Here is a 12,159-nt window from a genome sequence, read left to right as displayed (position 1 = left end):
CAGTCTTTTGAATGGCATTAAATTATGGAAAAAAAAAAAAACTTTTACAAATTGAAGAGCGATACAATTTTTAAGCCATCTTGAGAGCTCCTCAACATATACTAAAACAAATTTGAACACGACTCAAAAAATGTTGGTATGCACACAAAACAAATTTAGGGGCAGCAGATCAACAACTGAATTGTATCCTCAACGTATAACTGTATACTGAATACTGCATATAATTATTGCAACTGTAGTTTGCAGTGTCAATCAAAACTGAGCATTACTTTTCAGAGAAATATCATTTCATGCATCTGCAGTATCATATTATAAAATACTGGACTGTTCAAGTGTACCTAATGTATTGGCCATATATTGCATCTATGGAGGAGAATGTGTCTGTGTAGGCTCTCAGTCGTACAGGAGTTGTCCATCGAGGAAAAGGCTTCTTGAGACGTCATCTGTACTTCTGTGTAGAAGGTGTCGGACGTTTCGCTCCTCATCCGAAGAGCTTCGTCAGCAAACTAATAAGTGCTGGTAGCTTAGGCCTTAAATACAGTAAGAGTGGGCGGAATTGGTGTGCCAACACCCTCCTCCTATTGGTTCGTTACACTAAGCCTGGGCGGAGCAGTGGTATAATCCTATCCTGTTATTCACACCTACGATAAAAGGGGAAGTGTCGCTCCCTGAATTGGGTATGAACGACTCTGATACTGGCTTGTTAGCATCTATTGTTCTGGCTCGGCCCTGCCTTCACCTCATTTGCAAGACTAAGAGCTGTGGGTTTTGGTCTCAGTAACCTGCTGAACACAGGGTCCAAATTGAACCTCAAACCACCATTCCGATTCAATGATGGGTTCTGTTGTTTGACAAAAATAGCTTCCTTTACTCCTCTTTCAAACCATCTGTTTTCTTTGGCCAAAATCTTTACCTCGCTGTCCTGAAAAGAGTGATTGGTAGCTTTCAGGTGTAGATGTACTGCTGATTGAGGACCACTAGCATTGTCCCTGCGATGTTGATAAAGCCTTTTTTGGAGCATTTGCTTAGTTTCCCCAATGTAGTGCTCTTTGCATTCCTCATCTTTACAGTGGATGGAATAGACCACATTGCTCTGTTTCTGGTTTGGAGCCTTGTCTTTAGGATGCACTAATTTTTGTCTCAGGGTATTTACTGGTTTGAAATAGGTAGGAATTTTGTGTTGCCATAAGATCCTCTGGAGTTTTTCGGAGACCCCCGCTACATAAGGGACTACCACTCCTCTCCTTTTTGCTTCTGTGGGCTTTTGGGTTTCTTTCCCTACTCTCTTCTTTTGACATTTGTTAAAAGCCCACCGTGGGTACCCACAGGTTGAGAGCGCTCTCTGGACATGTTGTGTCTCCTTTTTCTTTCCCTCAGCACTAGTTGGTATTTGTTCCGCTCTATGTTGGAGGGTCCTAATAACCCCTAGTTTATGTTGTAGTGGATGGTTTGATTCAAAAAGCAGGTATTGGTCAGTGTGTGTGGCCTTTCTAAAGACCTCTGTAAGTAGCTGTCTGTCCTTTCCTATAATTACCTTGCAGTCTAAGAAGGCTAGTTGGTTTTCTTTAGTGTCCTCGCGAGTAAATTTGATATTGGTGTCCACCGCATTGATGTGATCTGTGAAAGACTGAATTTCTTGTTTTTTGATTATGACAAAGGTGTCATCCACGTATCTAAACCAGTGCCTTGGTTTTGTCCCTGAGAAGGATGTGAGAGCCTGTTTCTCCATCTCTTCCATGTACAGATTCGCCACTATGGGTGAGACTGGTGAGCCCATAGCACAACCATGAATTTGTCTGTAGAATTTCCCTCTAAACTGAAAATATGTGGTGTTAAGGCAAATTTCCAGTAATTGGCAGATGTGGTCAGCACTAAGTTTTGTTCTCCGATGCAGAGTTGAGTCCTCGAGCAGTCTCTTCCTCACCACCGAGACTGCTGCTGAGGTGGGGACAGATGTGAAAAGTGAAGTCACATCATAAGACACCAAAGTTTCCTCTGGCTCCAATCTGAGGTCTTTGATGCTCGCCACAAACCCTTTTGTGTTCTCTATATGATGATCAGTGTTGCCTACCAATGGGGATAAGACTGTTTTTACATATTTCGCTACATTGTACGTGGTAGAGTCAATGCTACAGACAATGGGTCTGAGGGGAAACCCTTCCTTGTGGATTTTTGGAAGGCCATAGATACATGGTGTAGCCTCCCCAGGGTATAACCTATGATACATCTGTCTGTCAATTAGTTCTTCCTTCTCTAACTTTTGGAGACAGTGTATGATTTCTTTCTTATACCTACTGGATGGGTCCCTTTTAAGTTGCTCATATGTGTTGGCATCACTAATTAGACTTGTTATTTTTTCTTCGTAGTCCAATGTGTTGAGAACCACTGTGCATCTGCCCTTATCAGCTGGTAAGATGGTGATGCTCTCATCTTTCTGCAGAGCCGCTAATGCTTTCCTCTCACCTAACGTGATATTGGACGGTGGTGGTTTGGCACTACTGAGAAGGGCCGATATTCTCAGACGAAGGTCCCCTGCCTCTGTTCTAGAAAGGTTATTGTTCCTGATGGCCGATTCAGCTGCTGTGATATAGTCTACTGTGGGTATCGTTTTAGGAGTCACTGAGAAGTTGAGACCCTTGGTTAATACTGCCTTCTCTGTCTCCGAGAGGCTTCTGTCTGACAGATTTTTGATCCAATTTTCTTTAGTATTGGTCTATTGGTCTATTCCATCCACTGTAAAGATGAGGAATGCAAAGAGCACTACATTGGGGAAACTAAGCAAATGCTCCAAAAAAGGCTTTATCAACATCGCAGGGACAATGCTAGTGGTCCTCAATCAGCAGTACATCTACACCTGAAAGCTACCAATCACTCTTTTCAGGACAGCGAGGTAAAGATTTTGGCCAAAGAAAACAGATGGTTTGAAAGAGGAGTAAAGGAAGCTATTTTTGTCAAACAACAGAACCCATCATTGAATCGGAATGGTGGTTTGAGGTTCAATTTGGACCCTGTGTTCAGCAGGTTACTGAGACCAAAACCCACAGCTCTTAGTCTTGCAAATGAGGTGAAGGCAGGGCCGAGCCAGAACAATAGATGCTAACAAGCCAGTATCAGAGTCGTTCATACCCAATTCAGGGAGCGACACTTCCCCTTTTATCGTAGGTGTGAATAACAGGATAGGATTATACCACTGCTCCGCCCAGGCTTAGTGTAACGAACCAATAGGAGGAGGGTGTTGGCACACCAATTCCGCCCACTCTTACTGTATTTAAGGCCTAAGCTACCAGCACTTATTAGTTTGCTGACGAAGCTCTTCGGATGAGGAGCGAAACGTCCGACACCTTCTACACAGAAGTACAGATGACGTCTCAAGAAGCCTTTTCCTCTATGGAGGAGAATGATTCTCTCACTTTTAAAACCACACACGGATATAGTAACTGTCACGAATGCAACATTTACTATAGTGTTAGTCATCACGGACTGCAAGTAATACTGTAAGTATTATGCATACATTTAGTACGTTTTTCAACATAACTTTTACCACTTCTAAAGCCAATACCAACCTGACCGTGTGCACACGAATGTAGGGTCTAATGTGGACGTGCTCTCACACGCACGCATGCATGCAAGCACACATAGTTTCTTAAAAAGTAGCCTGGCCCTGTAAATGCCTGTGTTTATTCAGTGTAATGAGAAGCAGGGAGACAAGCGATGGGGAGAGAAAGGAGTATACTGTTGGCATTACAGCCCCCAACGCCAACACAAACCCGGTGTCCAATCAACACGGCAAACAAGTCTCAAAACAACACGCAACACACTCTGACAAACAAACACTTCGGACCTCCCTGCTTTTCACTCCACCTCTTCTTCCTCAGCCATCAAAACCACATAGAACTAAAGACTAGGGGTGCGGGATTACAACATGAGGCAGGGAGGACTTTCAATGTTAGTGCAGACGTGCCAACATGTATGAATTTGTCGTACTCGGCATGCAAGTTGACTCTTGAATACGCCTGAATGCCTCTTTGCTCTCCATTTGGTTGGAATTGGCTGGTTTCATTTTTGAGTTCAATCTGTACAGTAATGATAAATAAATAGATATCAGTTTGTTAACAGTATTTTGAATCGGGGGGACGCGAAAACATTTCTGTCCCTAGGGGGGCATGACAGAAAATAATTGAGAACCACTGCTCTACATGAAGATGGCCTAGACCAGAGGTCTTCAATTAAAACTGAGCAAGGTCCATTTATGCATTCTTTTTCACAGCGAAGGTCGGAACCTCGTTTTGCCTTAAATTGCATCAGACTAGCTCATGCTAGCTCCCCCTGTAGACCCACAACCTGTGGGGGAAAGCATAAGGGTCCGGTGCAATGTGCTTTGGGAGGCGGTCGAGGGTGGGTGCCTGGACGACCTGGTCTTCAGCCAAATCTGGTTCTCGGGACATGGAATGTCACTTCTTTGGTGGGAAAGAGTCCGAACTTGTGCGAGAGTTTGAGACATTCCGACTATGTTTAGTCGGACTAACCTCGGCCTTTGGGTTCTGGAACCAAACTCCTCGAGATGGGCTGGACCTTGTTCTACTGTGGAGTTGTTGCAGGGGAGAGGCGGCGAGCTGGTGTGGGCGTATTAATAGCCCCCCGGCTCGGTTGGAGTCACCCTCCGTGAACAAGAGGGTCATTTCCCTACGCCTTCGGATTAGGGAAAGAGTCCTGACTGTCGTTTGTGCATACGCGCCAAACCGCAGTTCAGAGTACACAGCCTTCTTGGAGTCCATCAGTGGGGTGACTCCGTAGTTCTACTGGGAGACTTCAACGCCCAGGTGGGCAATGACACTGTGACCTGGAGGGGCGTGATTGGGAGGAACGGCCTCCCCGATCTGATGTTATTGGACTTCTGTGCAAACCGCACCATGTTCGAACATAAGGAGGTCCACAATTGCACTTGGCACCAGGTCACCCTAGGCTGCAGGTCTATCAGATATGCATCCACATATTCTGGAAACATGGGTGAAGAGAGGGGCTGAGCTGTCAACTGATCACCACCTGGAGATGAGTTGCATTAGATTGCGGGGGAGGATGCCGGACAGACCTGGGAGACCCAAACCCAATCTGTGGGGCATCCTCAAATGGAAGGTGGAGGAGCGCAAGGTCTCTAAAATCCACCAGCTTCATAGTCATCCTCATAATGGAGGGATGGAAGAGGACTCCAGAGGTCAAATTGAGACGTTCGAGTGAACTCCATGCCCAAAAGAGTTAAGGCAGAGTTGGAAAATAATGGTAGTCAGATGACACATTTTCACTACTTTCTCTATTTTGCATTGTATCAAAGTGTCATTTCTTCAGTTTTGCCAATGTAGATATAATAGAACACTGACAGAAGTGTGAGGGGGGTACCCACTTTTGTGCTACTGTAACTACAAATTGCACACAACACACACAATACATGATAAACTGAATGTTGTTGACCAAAAAACAAATATGCCCACATGTTGAGTCGCTCCATTAGGCCACATACTGAGACAATCTACCGGAAGCACCATGCATTAAATGTTTTAATATGTCCTGATCAGCACAAGACGTCAGTACATGATTGCTTTCATTTTGGCTGATGAATAAATATTAAATTAGCAAAGTACATAATTGTATGTTTGCTATTAGCGAAGAGGTTATCAGTCGCCTTGATGTGTGTGTGTGGTGTTTGTGGGAGTGCATGACTGCACACCGACACAATGCTGAAATGGAAATAAATGACACCTGTTTGCAATAGCTTTCTCAACGTTTGGAACGGCTAGCCGTTTTCTTCCAAATGTCTTTCCTGTCTCTGTTTTTCTTCTTATATACTTCCTCGTAAGATAGAGAGATGAAGGCTAGAAAGCTGTCTGGGAGCTGATGAGTCTACAAGAGATGAAGAAAAAAAGATAAGGAAATTAGCAGATGTGAAAATGATAGCGGCGTTGTGGGTAATTAACAGGTATAGTAGCTTTGGTGAATAGGGAATATAATGATGTGTGAGGGAAGAAAAAGTAACGCTAATAAGAGAGGGGGAAATTGTGTGTGTGTGTGTGCGTGTGTGTGTAGGTGTTATTTTCACTAAGTATATCCATAGGAGGCTTTATGCATTTTAAGAGTATGTCCCTAGGGGGTTAGGAAGTGAAAGAAGGGTAAAAACTACAACATACATGCCACACCATGTGCATATTAGCGTGCAGACACTGTATACAATAAAACAGCATGACCTTGATGAGGTCACTCTGCTCTGACAATATTTACCAGGGCATTGTTTCAAATCAATAACTCATTAACAAAGTACAAAGGAAGTTGCTGTGGGTTTGTGAGATTCTTTATTAGAACAGAGCGGCTGCAGGCCAGAAAGGTCATCGCTGTGACATCTCGGTGAGCCTCGCGCCGTCGCTCAGATTGTCAGGTGAAATTACTGCGAGCCATTAATTGACATAAGGCAAAGAAGAGCGGGCAGGCAGACACGGTGGTGTTTGTTCCAGGATGACCCTGAGGTGTGCTGTGTATGTGTGTGGATTTTTTTGGTTCTTATTCAGGTCAGCCTGTATCCACAACAGGAGTGTGTATCGAGACAGAGAGCTCAGTGGGTGGGGGGCGGCCAGGGAGGGCAGGATGGATGTGTTTGATGGTTGACCTAACCAGAAGATTGGGAGCAGGGGAGTGAGACCGGCTACACTCTTTTTGCCTTGAGCAAACACAGACACACACTCACACACAGGTACTAACACAAACACTTAAGCCTCATATCCTCATTTCCATCTCACTTTGGAAAAGTTACCACTATTTTGCGTTCCAATTGTCAAAAGTTGCGAAACCTATCAACATACAGTAGAAAAAAATAGAGGACACACCATGGAGGACATTTCTGACGCCTCCTATGGGTCGTGCTGAAATGCTTTGTAGGACATGCTACCATACATATAATAGTGTTTCATAATAATTGTTTTATTATAATTCATCGACAAGTGGTCGTTGAATGATGGGAAATGAGTTGCAAAATCCCACCCTACTTTTTTCTTGGTGTTTTTCAACCAATCTTGCTCAAATTTTAGACATGTGATTGTCAACCCCCATGACAGCGTGTCGCAAATTTTGTGGTGATTCAGCTAAACACCCTAACGTTACAGTGAAATGTCAAGTCAAACCTTGGGGTTTAATAACAGCACCGCTGGTGTATTATAAAAATAATAGCATAGGCAACCCTGTTTTGCCAACATGTCACCTTTATGTGGGCAAAACAGTGAATTACGTACACAAATACATACAGGCTGTAAACTGATCTCCATACCAGTTTTGGTAACATAGGTACCCCCCAACCATTTCATGGATAAAAAACAACTGTACCTCAAGGGTGGAACTGGCCTCTTGATGGCCTCTACAATGAAAATCAGATGGACAGGACATAATACCTTTTCTCAAACAAAGCTCATCTATGTCCTAAGGTCACTGTCTTGGTGAATTAATTCATGGTGTACACAATTTCACAATGCCGATGTGACGTTATTTACTGACACAGCTATCACCATCCTGCCTAGACACCTCTTAGTGGAAATGCAAGATCAGGCTTTAGTGTTCCAAAAGGTACCGTGGCGAGAGGAATGGAACTGTACCTTTTGGCAGAAAAATGGCTGTAGAAGCAGTACACAGATGTGGTTTTGAGCAACCTAGAATAATTAAACGCAGAATAATTAAAGTGAACTAAGAATACACCCTACATCACCACTGCTGCCACAAAAAGGCAGATGAAGACACACAAAGGTCAAAGCTCTGACTCGCTAATCACACAAAAACACGCAGCAGCTACACGGATGGCATCCAACCAATTTGTTCGTTCCAGCGAGCTGCCCTCAAGCCTTGGCCGCTGACCTCTCCTCTGACTGGGTTCAGAGGTTAATCAAGTCCTTACCTGTCCTTGGGTGTGCTGAGCCTTACCTTTTGGCATGATCACAGGTCAAAGGTCAAATATATTCTGTCTGTATAATTACTTTGGGGCAACGGACTAGGGCATGGTGGTGGAAGTGACAAAGATCAGAAAAACCTGTCCCTTAGAGGGTAGAAAAAAAGTAGCACTGTGTTGAATACAATTACCAGTGTGTGTGTTTAGGTGTTTATGTCTTGTGTGAGTACATTAGAGAATTGAAAAGATAAGCTTGAGTTCAGATGCTAAACAAGGGATAGAGCAAAGGTCTGGCCTGTGTCAGGTGCAGCTGGAAGTACACCACTTGGTAATACATATGAGAGCTATACTGTACAAGCCTCCTCTACAAGTGTTTTCTTTCTAGCCACAGAAAGAATACCCAACATTATTGTAATAGAAGTGAGGGCAAAAAATGTTTAGCATGAGGGAAATCTTTCATCGTTAAGAGAAAACTCAGAAGACTTCATATTTTCTTCCTGGAATACTGTGAGATTATGCGGAATGTATAATTGAAAAGCAGAAAGATGTCAGGCATTTGATGTTCCCCGGTCTCGATTATCGAGATGTCGCATTGAAGTTTCACTGAAGCTGAATATAGTTGAGGGAAAAAGAACAGAGGCTGCCTCAAACTGCCTTAAAATGCTATAGAAGTGCGTCTGTCAATTTATCTCTCTAAACATTTAAGAGGTGTGTGATATAAAGAGAAAGTGCAAAAAAGACCGAAGCAAGTAATCTTTCATTTATAAATATAAGTGGTGCTTAAAGGAAGATGAAGCGCTGTTTTTTTTTTTTGTCCCCTTTGCTCTTTTCCCCCCTTCTTTTTTTTCAAGGCCTGCTGGCCTAATCCCAGCCAGCCAGCCTTGGGTGAACTCTTTGGAAGCTTCTTAAGCCCATGAATGTGCCTTTTGTTCCTGCCATTCCTCCGCTTGGCTGACAGAAAATAGCTAACTGGATTACTGCTAAAATTCAGAGTAAAGTGAACTCCCAAACTTCTATATGGCATAGTGCGAAGAAAGCGCCCCCCTGCCCCTCTTGCTCTCCTCATCAGCATCCCACTTTCTATATCCTCCCATCACTCCTTACGCCATCAAACATCCCCCCTAAATATGGGCTGCTGGTGTGTGATCTGACGCAGGAGGAGAGAAGAGGGATTAGATAAGGTTGAGGGGTTGCACACTATGGTCCTAAGGCTAAAAAGTAGAAACCCTAAAAGCACTAAAGAGCTTATTAATGGGTGTAAGGAAGCATATTAATCACCCTTTATTAAGGGCTACTGTTCATGTGTGTGAGTGACTGATTGAAGTTAATATAATACAAAAGGACAATGCATTTTGCCATATTATTATCTCAGTTTTATAAAAACTATGCAAAATAGTAAATAGAGTCACATTTTATTCATACTACAATAACAGGAGGTTTATACATTTGAGTGTGCAAATGAATGGCTGTGTGCAGGTGGTCTTACAGCTCAGCAGGAGTTAAGAGAGCGAGGTGAGGAGAACAAAAAGGTTTGTATGCGTGTGAATGCACGTGCCTTGGGTGGGTTCTGTTCAAAAAGATGAAAACAGGCCCGCTAAAGAGGTTTGATTTGATCCACCACCCACCCAGACTAACAGAGGTAAAAGGGAAGACTTTGCACGCACACACACATGTCAAAACCTTCGTTCTTTTCCCTCCGCCTTCATTCTTTTGTCTGCAAGTGTGTGTGTGTGTGCGTGTGTGTGTGTATCCGCATCTGCATATGTGTGACAGCTTACTCCAGGGCGGACAGAGGCATAGCAGTGGCGAGTAAGACGGTGTGTGTGTGTGTTGCTTTACGGCGGCAAGGTCAAACACACTCACATCCAGCTGACTTTTGGGCAAAGATCAAAATTCAAGGGTCACCAACACAGAGGCAACCTGTTCAGTCATTAATCTTTATCCCAAGCCTTGCGATCCCTGCATCGAAGAGCAAATGTACTTGGCCAAAAAATCTAAACCTTCCCTGCCTTTTCTGGTCAATGAGCCTTCTTTTATATTTACGTGCTGGCTACACAGACTCAATCTTCTTTTTGACATCAACACAATATACACAATTTCCTCAAATCGCCAAGTGCATCATCACCACAAACAGACGCCCAAAAACAGGTTATTTTACTATTTTACTATGACGTATACACACAGGTACACACGCACACTGCACGAAGAGCAGATATGGCATCTGTAAAGTTCATATTTACAGAGAAAGTAGAGAGAAAGTGCTGCAACATGCAAGAGAAAGTTTTGGGAATTGGACAAAATGCTTTTAGAGTGGATTTATTTCATGTGGACATACACAACCAGGGAGTGATGCATCATAGTCAGTCACAGAGACTGAAAGACATTATCAAATACTATACAGTATATGATAGGGATACATTTTAATTTTGTAATCTGTATTATTTCATTCTGATTATATGTCAGAAACAATATCAATTGCATAATATGATGGCAAAATACATTTGCACAAATACATTAATAAGTTAATTATTGTGAACGCTTTACCCCTAATAGATACCTGTTACTTTCTGCAGTTGAGTAAATTAACGTCTCAGGCCACTGTATGAGACATCTGGTATTTAAACATTTGTGGCGTACTTTCTTAAAGCCTCACTCATTGTGTCGTCAACCTGCCTTGGCGTTTACTTCGATAAAGTTGTAAAAGAGACAAGGTTGTTTAACAGTACAGTATTTCCAAGATGCATACTCTGGAAAAAAAGATACACAACAGCTGCATATTGCCTTTGGCTCAATGCATCTGATCCTGTCTGGCATGCATTATGCAAGCACGGGGGAGGCGAGACAAGTTCAACATCAAAATGTGAATCATATCACATCTGTCTTTGTAGGATAGGGAAATATTGGTGGGTGGGACGTCTTAATAACCACTGTTAAAAGTTACAAAATTCTACATGCAGGAGGGGAGTTGGAAAGGGAGAGAGGACACACACAACATCCACACGCACACACACACAAACAAACCTTGATGCATATGGCCTTGTTTTAAAACCTAGCAAAGTTTTTCAGCCTCTTACTGAATGTAATGAATGTAAATGTTGACATAAGATAGCATACGTTTTTTGTATTAAAAATCTGGTCTAATAAGCATTTATTGGAGCGTGTGTGGTGGTACTGTACTAACTTGCATCAGACGTTCTCGTCATAGCTAAGGAGGCTTTAGTCCGGAACAAAAAAGGAAAACTGCCCTTAGTCTTGGGTTAGCTTATAAATTCTATTGAAATATGCTCCTAGTCTAACACTAACTAAAATATTGTGGTTTTAGGCACCTATAGCACTAATAACGCAGCCTATCCGTGGTATGGCTTGCCAAGTTTGTGAGAAGTTTCAGTGCAGGACTTGTCGCAGCACGCAGTAACACTTGATTATCAGGAAAATAGTCCCTTTCGAGTTTGTTTAAGCTTATAGTAAATATTCCCTCTTAATTCTTGTTAGATGTACAAAAACACACAAATCCTATAATGCAGCAATTAATTATTGGAAAATACTTTCCCTATATGAGGCCCCAACTTATACACTACTCTTGCCATGAGCGTTAATATGTATTTACATATTCATTACAGCAACTTCATGGACTTAATTTTACTGGTTTACTGGTTACAAAAGCAGTTCAGAAAAATATTGTTTTATGTGACTTGAATCCGGCCCCCAATTATTCTCCACAATGGAGATACATTTATTAAAAGACTAACTTCCTTTGTTTGACCACAGTGTGGTCCAGACATGTGTGTCTGCACATCTGTTAAAATGTATGTTTGTGCGCAGTCGGTGTCACATGATAAGAATTTTGCAGTGACTTTGCACAGTGTGTGTTGGAGAGATAATAATCCCAGTGGTCAACAAAGACTAAAGGGCCCGGGCTGCACTGACCAGCCCAATACCATCATCACAGAGAGGAAGAGCGCAAGAGGGAAGGAGGGAGAAAAAGAGGGCGAGAGGGAGGTAGCCATGTGGTTAACACTTGCTCACTGAGAGGCGACTGGAGCCCGGCCAACCTCTTCACACACAGGCTGACCACACAAGAGCCTCTCTTTCTCCTTCTGCTTCCCATCCTCCCTTCCACCCTTGTTACTTAACATTTCCTCCCCTTGCCTTCTCTGATGGACACCTCCCCCATCATCCTTTGTCCCTTCCATAGTTCCTCTCTTCAATTTTCTCACCTAAGTATTTCTTCCACGACTCCAAAC

At 43.0% G+C, this 12,159-nt stretch overlaps 1 protein-coding gene across 4 annotated transcripts in view; it reads right to left on the bottom strand.

The window, feature by feature from the left end:
* fam172a (family with sequence similarity 172 member A) overlaps positions 1–12,159 on the bottom strand; it is a 190,853-nt gene that overhangs the window by 95,429 nt on the left and 83,265 nt on the right. The gene's annotated exons all lie outside the window — the stretch shown is intronic.

The sequence above is a fragment of the Dunckerocampus dactyliophorus genome, chromosome 4 (assembly GCF_027744805.1).
Source record: "Dunckerocampus dactyliophorus isolate RoL2022-P2 chromosome 4, RoL_Ddac_1.1, whole genome shotgun sequence".
In the NCBI taxonomy this organism is placed as follows: domain Eukaryota; kingdom Metazoa; phylum Chordata; class Actinopteri; order Syngnathiformes; family Syngnathidae; genus Dunckerocampus; species Dunckerocampus dactyliophorus.
Note: the sequence above shows the minus strand (reverse complement) of the source record. Positions and strands in the feature narration are given on the sequence as shown.